Genomic DNA, 11,123 nt, shown 5'->3' with positions numbered 1-11,123 from the left:
TTTGTAATTTATGTGGCAAATTATGTCACAAGTTTTTTTTTTAAACTGTGGCAAAAAAAAAGTATCACTAAATCTAATATTATAATAACTAGGATTACTTTTTAATAGCACAAAATTTGTGTCACAAAATTCTATTTTTATATTGTGACAAAAAATAAAGTGCCACTAAAAACCCAAAAACCTTGTGCGGCATATCGAAAAAGAGCCACTAAAAGGCTTTAGCGTCACCGCTTTTAGTGACACTCATTCTGTGTGCCGCACATTCTTATTTGGATCTTTAGTGGCACTTTTTTGTTTTTAAGTGGCATTTTTTCTATGTCACTATATGGCATTTTTTTGTAGTCCAGTGGAGTGAGCCGTGAAACAATTTCACGTTCTTTTAGATGATTTATGAATTATGAGCTGAGATACTCTCCACCTCGATCTGATCAAAGAATTTTAATAGCTTTCCCGAGTTGGTTTTCCACTTTGTTTTAAAACTCTTTGAACTTTTCAAAAGTTTCATGCTTGTGTTTCATAAAATACACATAAGCATATCCATTGTTATCGTCAACAAAAGAAACGAAGTATCTTTCATGATTTCTAGACATGGTTCTGAAGGGCCCGCATATATCAGTATATACCTAGCAGATCCGTTGAGCGTTCATTCTTATGAGTGAAGGAGTCATTGAAGAGTTTTCCAACTAAGCAAGATTCACGGTCATCAAAAGAGTTCGGCCCTGTGGATTCAAGAATCCATTCGGATTGGAGTCTCTTAACTCGTGCCTTGCTTATGTGGCCAAGTCGGCAATGCCATTAAAATGTATCATTGATGCCAGATCTGATACGTTTAGAAAGATTATATACATTATTGTTTATTTGAACATCAATATCATAAATACCATTTTCTAGGTTTAGCCTCAAATAAAAGACATCATTTAAGTAGGCAGAAATAGCAATACCATTAAAAGTGTGCTTAAATCCCTGTTCAAATAGTAAAGAAACTGAAATAATGTTTCTGGTCAAACCATGTGCAAAAAAACAGTTATTCAAAGTAACTACAAGGCCAATGGACAAGCAAAACGATATGTGACAGCTGCAAGAACTAGGACTCTCTTCCCATCACCAACGATGAGTTCCATGCTACCTTGTTTCAGCTTATTCCAGTTTCCAGGCTCCTACAAGACATTAACGATGCGATAACCACATCCGGTATCAAATGCCATGTGTTGCTAGAGACAGTGAAAAGTTCAATAACGTAAATGGAAATACCTTTAGAGGAGCTTTCACCATTGGTTCTCTGCCTCTTCAGCTCAGCAAGATAGTCGGGACAGTTACGCTTCCAGTGTCCCATTTTGTTGCACTTGTAGCACTGGCACTCCTTAAGAGGCGGTGGTGGTAACTTTGCAGCACCCTTGTTACTATTGTTGGCAGACCTTGCAGCAACAACAACCTTTTTCTTGCCTCTACCGTTATTACCCCGGTTCTTGGGTTTAGGCTTCTTGACACCAGTAGATCGAACCATTAGAACTTGATTAGTTTTAGTAGGAATATTCAGCTCAGCCGTTTTGAGCATACCATGAAGCTCCGACACTGTCTTCACCCAGGTATTCATGTTGAAATTCATTACGAACTCATCATAAGAGCTAAGAAGAGAGTTCAAGATGAAATCCGCTACCGTTTCATCTTACAGGGGATAATCAAGTTTCCTCTTCATTTTGACAACATGCGCACTAATAGAGGATCCCTGTTCCATTCTACAGCTAATAAGCGACTTCATGGTGTCATAGCGTTCTTGGCGGGCTTGTTTCTGGAACATGCCATTGAGTTGCTCAAGAATCTCATAGGCACCAAAATCTTCCTAGCCTTTTGCAATCTCGTAAGACATGGTGGCTAGCATAATGCAGGCGACTTCAGCAGAGTCATCTCTATGCTTGTTAAGAACCTATCTAGCAGCAACAATATTGTTTTTAGGCTCGATTGGAACAGGTCCATCGAGAACATAGTGTTTCTTTGCCATTTTGAAAACAAGTCCCAAATTGGGGTGCCATTCAATAAAGTTGGTGTCATTCAGCTTTTTTTTCTCAAGAACAGTCTTGAAGGTGAATGGGGAGTTATTATCAGTTGACATCTGTTAAATAAGCAAAAGTAATTTTAATTAGTATTTTTGATTTTTTAGTCCTATTATCAATGACCCAATTAACATTAATAAAATAGGAACTTGAGAATCTGGCTTCTAGTTACTAATGGTAGTTGTAGCACACAATATTAGTAAGTGGTTAGGCAGACAGAGAACGATTGCCAATTGTGAATAGAGCACAACTCTCGTGTAACATCTCGGATTTTTCAAACTCATATTCGTTTACATAAAACTGATTCGAGAACTTATTCGGATCCTTATTATTAATAATATCAAATTTATAAGTATTTAAGAATTTTATTTGCATTTTATACCCTTTAAGTTCTTAAAGTTGTTCATGTTTTGTTTAAACTTTAAAATAATCAAGAAATGACCATTTATGAAAGTACAAGGACCTAAGTTGTAAAAAAATCAAACTTCCCTCCTTTTGGCCGGAGCGTCGCGCGACCATGGGTGCCATGGCCGCCGCTTGGCGCCTCCTGTAACACCCCAGCTTTAAGTGGAAGACGCTCGGGTGTAACGTACAGATCACTTATAAGTTCGTAACGCTATTAAAGCGACAATAATTATATTTATTTCATTACATTACATCACAAATACACAGTTTGGCATAAATCAAATAACAATACAATAACTTTGAATTTCATTATGATGTGCTTCTAATAACCTAATGGTCCAATTATCTAGTCTTCAATCCTTAAACTTCAACCTGCAGCACGTTTAAAAATAATATACTTTGTCAACAATAATGTTGGTGAGAATTCATAAAGTTTTGCTATATATAATACGAAAGTGTAAAATTCACAAATCAATATGTATCGTCTCAGTCATAAAGTAAAATAAAAATAAATACATGATATTCCCGTTCGCTTGACATAAGTCAAATCTACTAAGGAACCTCCGTTCGCCGAGCTACTTGGAGCATAGAATAATGATATTGATACGGCCATTTAAAAATGGACGGCGCAGGTACGTCCTGTCGGACCCTCCCACTTTGAGTATGTGTATTAGTCTCCACCAACAAAACAATAAACAACTAGCACATAACCAATAGTTTACAAACAATATGATACGAAGTAAATACATACAAGACAAGCGTGTTAATTTTAGTTTGCAACATGAAATAAAAGTTTGGAACGTGCTACACCCCAAAACGTTAAAAGATGAAAAGGGAGTTATGAAAAACTCACATTTGAAATCGAAGCGGAATTAAAGATGAAACCGAAATGCGACAAAGGAACCGAAACGATTGAACATTTCGAACTATATAAAAAAATAAATACGAACATTTAAAGGCTAACTAACGGGAATAAAAGAAAAGTTGTAAATATTTAGTTAACAGGATATTACATTATTTTAATATATTTTGTTAGCATTTTTTTGGCATTTTGTATTATAATATTATTTTTTTATTTTTACCGGTATTTTAATGTTTATATTAGAGTTAAGTGCCATTTTAGTACTTGTAGTTTGCCCAATTACGCAAATTTAGTACCGTTTTTGAATTTTTTGCAAATGGCTACTTCAGGTTTCTAAAACTTGCAATTTTAGTACTTTTTTCTAACCCCGTCTATTTTTGTCCGTTAAGTAAGGGGTAAACTAGTAATTTTCTTTTTATTTATTTTCTTTTTTTCTTTAATCACCTAACCCCTTGGTAAAGTTTGTATCTTCATAACCCAAGAACCCTAGAAAACCCCAAACTCCACCCAAATCAATGGCTTTGTCCTGCACATATACACCTTCATCAACATTATAAAGCCCCTAATTTCATTGAATTTGAGTCACCATGATGAAGAACTGTAGTTGTGTTCTTCCAAATATGTACAGACAAGCAATAGGGGAAGACGACGGGAAGGGGAGGGATGTGGTGGTGTCGGATTTGAGATGAGACAGATGTGGCGGCGGCGGCGGTTGGGTGGTTAAATGGTGGTGGTTATTGCTTCATGGTGCAGTGGTTGTTAACTGGTGGTAGTTCACCGGAGGTGGTAGATGAATAACAATGGTGGTTGACTTTCAGGGTCATGCCCTAGATACGAGCAAATCGTTTTTATCTTGTACATGAAATCGAAATTATTGTGGTGTTTTCTTTGCAATGGCTATTGTTGTGGGTAGAGAGACAAAGACGATAGATCTTGTGGTGACTGGTGTGTAATACTCATGGTGGTGGATAGGTGTATAGAGAGAGAAAAAGAATATGGAAATAGAAATTAAAAAGAGAAAGGAGAAAGATAATTTGATTAAAAGAAAACAAAAAAAATAAAACTAAAAAATAACGAAGTTACCAGTTTCCCCCTTACTTAACGGAGAAAAATAAACGGAGTTAGAAAAAAGTACTAAAATTACAAATTTTAGAAAACTGAATCAGCCATTTGCAAAAAAATCAAAAACGGTACTAAAGTTGCGTAATTGAATAAACCACACGTATTAAAATGGCACTTAACTCTTTATATTATTTAAATATTAAAACTAATGCTATTAAAAGTCTTATGGTATTTACAAGGTACGGATTTTATCTCGCAAAGTTAACTATGCTATTAAAATAACCCAACGAATTATACCCTAGCTCTAACGGTATTTTATTTATGGGAAAGCGAATTAAAAGTTTACGAAACAAGGTTTAGTGAATTAAATGTAATGAATTAAAGGTCAATTAACTTTAAAGTTAATGAATTAAATCTAACGTAGTCGAAATTTGTAACTTCAATTTTTAATGATTTAAAATTAATAACATAACGAAAATATAATTTAGTTTTTATTGGTTTTAACGAAAGTCAGTTTTTAGGTGAAATGTGATTATTACAAATTATATTTATTTTTATTTAATTTAAAATACTTTTATTGAAATTTATTATTATTATTTTAACTATTTAAAAACATTTATTTGGTTTTTATTAATATTAACTATATGGGGAAGGTTCATGTGCATTTTAGTCTTAACATGAGAACGTAGGAAATAATACCAATTTATAAAAAATTGAGAACGCAATAAACAATACCAACTACAATACCAATCTACATAAATAATTATTTATAATAACAAAGAAAAAAAAGCTAAAAATTACAACAAAAAAATCAAAATCAAGAACAAAATAATAACAGCATATACCAGCAAATATTTATATCAGCAAAAGAAAAAATCTAATAATAACAACAAAATATATATAAGCAAATAGTTATAACGTCTCATAATAAAAAATTAGCAAATACAAACAAAAAATAACATCAAACACTTATAAAAATAAAACTAAAAATAAAAGCAAATTGGTTCTCACTGTTTTCATGTTAAGAATAAAATGTATTTGATCCTATTTATTAACTATATTACACACACACACACGTTCTAAAAAAAAGGAAACATTGCACATGCCTGGGTTCAAATCCGGGTCTAGTGGCTGGCACTAACATGAACTAACCACTATACAAAGTATGATTTGTGTTTTAAGATTAGAAAAAAATTATATATAAATAATATTAAAAACTTCATCTTCTTACTTGATAACCCTAGATTTTCAATTCACTCAATCTAATCCATGTTTGTTTGATGTAGTTTAGGGGTTTTGAGTTGTGGCTTAAAATGATTCAAATGAATATAAAGTTTACATGTTAATGTTAAAGAATGATGACGAACGGAGCTTGGCCAGAGACGATCTTTGATGATCAATTTCGCGATTAAAGAGAGTGTTTTAGGTGAAAAAGATGTTTGGGGCGAATTTAGTTGAAGATTAGGGTCATATTTATAGTCTCAATTGGAGCGTTTTGCGTTTAATGTTCGTAATGAAACTTTTACTATAATCCGGCCGGTTATACGGATGATTCGCGCCATTAAGGGTGTTTTACGGGTTATAAATCAAATATTAAGATTTGTCGTTACGGTCTACGAGTTTGAAAGCTTTTAATCGAGTCAAAACGCGAGATTTAAGTGGTTAATAAGTATTGCCGGAAAACTTGCGGTTTCGTCGGACCCTAGGCCGGAAAAACGGTGGCCAGATTAGGAAGAAATGGGTTTTATTAGTTTATTATTATAATTTAAAAGAATTTACATATCAGCCCCTGATTTTTCATAAAATATTAAAACAGAAAATAAATTATAGATTTACCAATTGGACCTTTTACTTTGAATTGTGATAAAAATGAAATAGAAATTATATAACTTGGATATTCTCGTTTTATACCCACCTGGTTTGCAATTCGAATTAATTTAATAAAATTCTTAAAAAACATTAAATCTCAGAGTTTCGATAATCGATCAAAATGGATAAGGAAACCAAACGATCAACAACTTAATTCCTTATGAATATTATATTAGCGATGAACGTTAAACACAAATGAAATGACACAACGAAACAGGTCGGTTTCACGAATACGAACAATAAAATGACGATTGTCAAAAAAAAATACATGAAACAAAACTTGAAATACACACACACACACACACACACACACACACACACATATATATAGGGAGAAGATCAAGAAAAAAACTCACATTTAGAAAGAAAACTTAAAAACTCCAAAAAGAATTATTTTTAATTAAAAATAAAAAAATATTTTCAAAATTCTGTTTTAGCCATTATTCTTATATTTCACTCGAAAAATATAAAAATAATAATAAAAATAAAAAAAAACAAAAAAAACCGTTGTAATGCACATACGTATTACTATGCGATACCATTGTATTACATATGTGTATTACTATGTATTTTTGAGTTTAATAGTGTTTTATTGCATATATTCAATATTTGTGTATTATATATGTGTAGTAGTGTTGTATTATATGGAAAAAAGATAATAATAAAATAAAAGTCGATGTGGTGCACATGTGTGTTAATGTTGTATTACACATACGTACTAATGTGCATTCGATGTGTGTATTAGTCTTATATTGTATATATACAATGGTGTGTATCAAATATGTGCAATAGTGTTGTATTCTATGCAATACAAACACTTTTGCATATATGCAATGCACACTATTACACATGCGCTCGCACTATACCGACGAGGTTACCGACAAGTTTTTTTTTTTTTTGAACCAATAACAACATATAAGAATAATGGAAAAAAAAAAGAAACTTCAAAAAAAAGTTAAAAATAGTTTTTTAGAAGTTTTTAGGAGTTTTTAAGTTTTCTCTTTAAGAGTAGTTTTCACTAGAACCCACCTATATATATATATCCGAAAATTTAAAATGGGTCGGGTTTTCGGGTTTGAAAATGAACGAATGTTACACCTCCAACCCCCTATGCAGATCGTTTTGTTCTTGATCGTTTCCTAGTTCGTTTTTGGCCCAAAATCTTATTTTAGGACTAAATCGAGTGAATTAAGCCACAAGAAAAGTAATATAGCCTAAGTACATGTCCATATTCATTAACCCTTGTCCAAGAACGAATTTTACCGATTATAATATTGATTTTGTCATTTAATGCTTATTCGGTTTCCTAAACGAGTAAATTAACTAAAAATAGTTCGTTTTTGTGTATTCTATATAAACAAGGCACATTATACATGCCACAAACTTCCCTAAACCCTAATATATCATTCCCCAGCCGTCACCATCCTCTGACCTTCATCATCTTGCTCGTTTTGTCGTTTTACTTGAAGATACAAGCCTTGAAAGTTGACTTTGCTTATACATTGATCTTTGACTCCACTTTACAATTGATTCCTTTCATTTTCCGGGTAAGTTGTAAACTGTAAGATCGTTCATACATATTCCCTAGTCAATAACATTCAATCAATTTCAATGGTTGAAGGGTGTTGACTGGTCAATTCGTTTAAAACCCGTTAAAGGGAAAAACAGTTAACAAGTCTGACTATCCGTTTTCTCATACTTCTGGTCGGAACCAACGTTTGGTCCAGAATACTTTTATTCTCATAACGAAATTTTAAGGCTACTGACAAAAACCCGACTTCCGAATCGTTGTTCGGATTCTGGTCAGTACCGACTCACTTAAATCTTTAATTTAAAATAACCAGAGTTCTAGACTTTCATTTGGATCGATTCCAGCGGAAACAAGTTCGTTTTACTCCTATTTTCTTACCTTAAAGGTTTAGGTTTAGTTGGTTTATTTTATTCGAAGCATTAGAAGACGATCTAATTAATACTTGATTCGTTTATCATTATTATTATTATTCACTTGCCTTCGATTTAAGGTGAGTTTTATCATTCCCCTATTTTACTAAGTTTTCACAAGTTTTTGGGACATATGCGTACTTATTAGTATTTCGTATTATCTATTTATCTCGAAATAGCAAACATGTAATTGTGTGTGATTGATTAATATACGTGTTACCTGCTTACTTGTTTATTCATTCTTATTTTGGAGAGGTCCAACATATGATCATTTGTAGTATGATCATACTATTGACCCACGCCCGATTCGCTTGGCAACTCTCTTATTATTTGCTCATGGTTGACTTACCAACTCCCGATTTGCTTGGCAATGGATAATTGACACCTTATTTGCTCCTGGTTTGATTTATTTATCGAAACTTATTACGTTTCGCTTGTTTCTTTTATTTATTATATTAATATTATATCATTGAAAAAACTGGTGATAATCTCACTCAACATGTGTTGTTGACAAACTCTATTTTCTACGCATATGCAGGTTGCCATTGAATTAAAGTTTAACGTGAAAAGGACAATCTAGAAAAGACCTTAGGGAGAAGACAATTATTATTTAAATTTATTTATTTAGATTATTTGTTTTAAGTTATTTATTTGTGTTATGAATATTTGTTCACTGTAATTTGCAATAATTAATTTAATAGATATTGTCACATTTATATTTATGATAGTATCTTCGAGCTGTGAACAATCGGCTCACGCCCCGGCATTTCCGCCTTAGGTTGGGGTTTGACATCTCGGTTATGAGGTCTATTAAGACAACACTTGTCTAAGTAGATACGTTTAGCCTCATCTATGCCCACCTTAGTCTCCAGACAACTGTAGCACATAACGAGAAAGTAAAGTAATAGTCGCCCTAGTATAGTCACTTGTGAAAGGGCCGGATGTGTCAACGAAACCCTTTCACCTTGAAGGGATAGGCTAGAAATCAAGTGTGGTGTTGTAGCTCCAAACACTTGAAGTTTCGCAGTATACGTCAAGTGTGACTTATAGTAGGATGACATAGACTATTGTGACATTTGAGCCAAAACAAGGTACACCTAAGTACGTATTTACCGATTAAGCAAATAAACGCCTTTTGCGTAACAAACGAACGATTAACCGAACGGGTCGGGTTATGACCCAGATATATCGGGGGGCCATTTATAAGTGATATACGATCTATACAAGCTAAAATATTAGAAATATGGTCTTAGTTTGATAGCAAACAAGTAAAACGAAAACATGCTAGTTTAACCACCCGCTATAGATTTAAACGCGAAAGATAGTTACAAACCAAGCATTGTATCATCCGTTAAGCCGAAAAATATTTACCAAACACTTATTTGAAATGTTTTAAGTGATCCGTGAAAATATTTTTTATTTTTACAAACATATAGTATGTTTTTATAATTTTACACAAAACTAGCCGAAAAACACTTGTTTTCGCTGTTTAACGCACCCGATAAGTTTTTCGCGCCAAAAACCGAACCCGAACTAAATTTGGACCGGGCTTTTCGTAGTTGGGCTGAGAAACCAGATTAATGGGCCAAAACAGCCCATCATAGGCCCATAAAGAATCCCGGCCGCAGCCGCCACCCCCCTTGTTTTTCTTTCACATTTAAACTAGATTCAAGCCATTTTCAACACCAATTCCTGAAAATTCTGGACACCACTTCTTCTCCAGCCAAAAACAACAATAAAACCTAAGGTAAGAGCTTAAATAAGTAGCTTTTGAACTTGTTTAAACTTGTTTTATACCATAAAAACATGTCTTGGTTACTAAAAATCATTCCTAACCGTGTAAAAATCCTAAAAATGGTACATAACCATTTTTTGATCATACACATGGTAAGGAACCTATTTTGATAGTTTTTTTGGCCATAACACGGATTAAATGGTTGAAACGGCATTTTTACGGTTCAAAAGTTCGTTTTTGTGCACTAGCCGAAACCCTAAGTTGAGGGCTGTTATGTTGATGAAATATTGCTTGGTTTGTGATATAGGACTTGTACCTAGCTTTCTTAGAAGCACAAGAACCTGAAAACTTGATTAAAAGGTCGGAAACGAGCCAAACCCGCTAAGGTAATGCCGAAACACTTGCTTACGGGCTATTTAGATTAAGGTTGTGATGTGCATATTTTTAGGACTTGAAATTTTTCAGGGACATCAGGGACCATCCCAATGAGTCCCTGTTCAAATTTGGTAATTTTTAGACCATCCGAGAATATTTGGCGAATTTATTACCGAATTGGGACGTTTATTTGGAAAAATAGCTAAAATACTTTAAAAATTATAAAAATTTTCTGGGAACTCAGATTTGATGTATTTTGATCACATATGAATTTTGGGATCATTTGGAGAAGTTTAAAGGTATTTTGTTTATTTACGTTCGTATGAATTTTTACAGCCGAATTTGGGCCGAAAAGAATATTGAACGAGATTTTTACATTCTGTAATTGATACAAGTTGTTTTAGGACATGATTTGAGTATTCAGGAATTTTTTTGGAATTTTTGGAAATTGTTTGGGGTAAACGGACGATTTTCAGGCGAAATATAGATGATAAAATGAATTTTTATAAATTAATAAATCAGTAAATAAATTCCAGAAATATTTTTATTAGAATCTATATATTTTAATTGACAAGTGGTTAAATTTTCATAATTTAATGATTAACGATTAATTAATTATGCTAATCTGAATATTAAACAAATTCAGTTTTTATAAAAACCGGCAAGTTCGCGACTAGTAAATCTGCGGGAATGTTAAAACACCAAGAGTGATCAAAAATCATATTTTTGGACTAATTAAGTAAAAATGAACTTTTCTATGAGAAACCTGGACAATCCGGGTGGATTGTGCGCGTTTCTTCTCAAATCAAACTGTATAAACGAA

Source organism: Bidens hawaiensis, unplaced genomic scaffold (assembly GCF_021521415.1).
Source record: "Bidens hawaiensis isolate Kalapana, Puna unplaced genomic scaffold, B.hawaiensis_p1.1 tig00001143_1, whole genome shotgun sequence".
Taxonomy (NCBI): Eukaryota; Viridiplantae; Streptophyta; class Magnoliopsida; order Asterales; family Asteraceae; genus Bidens; species Bidens hawaiensis.
Note: the sequence above shows the minus strand (reverse complement) of the source record.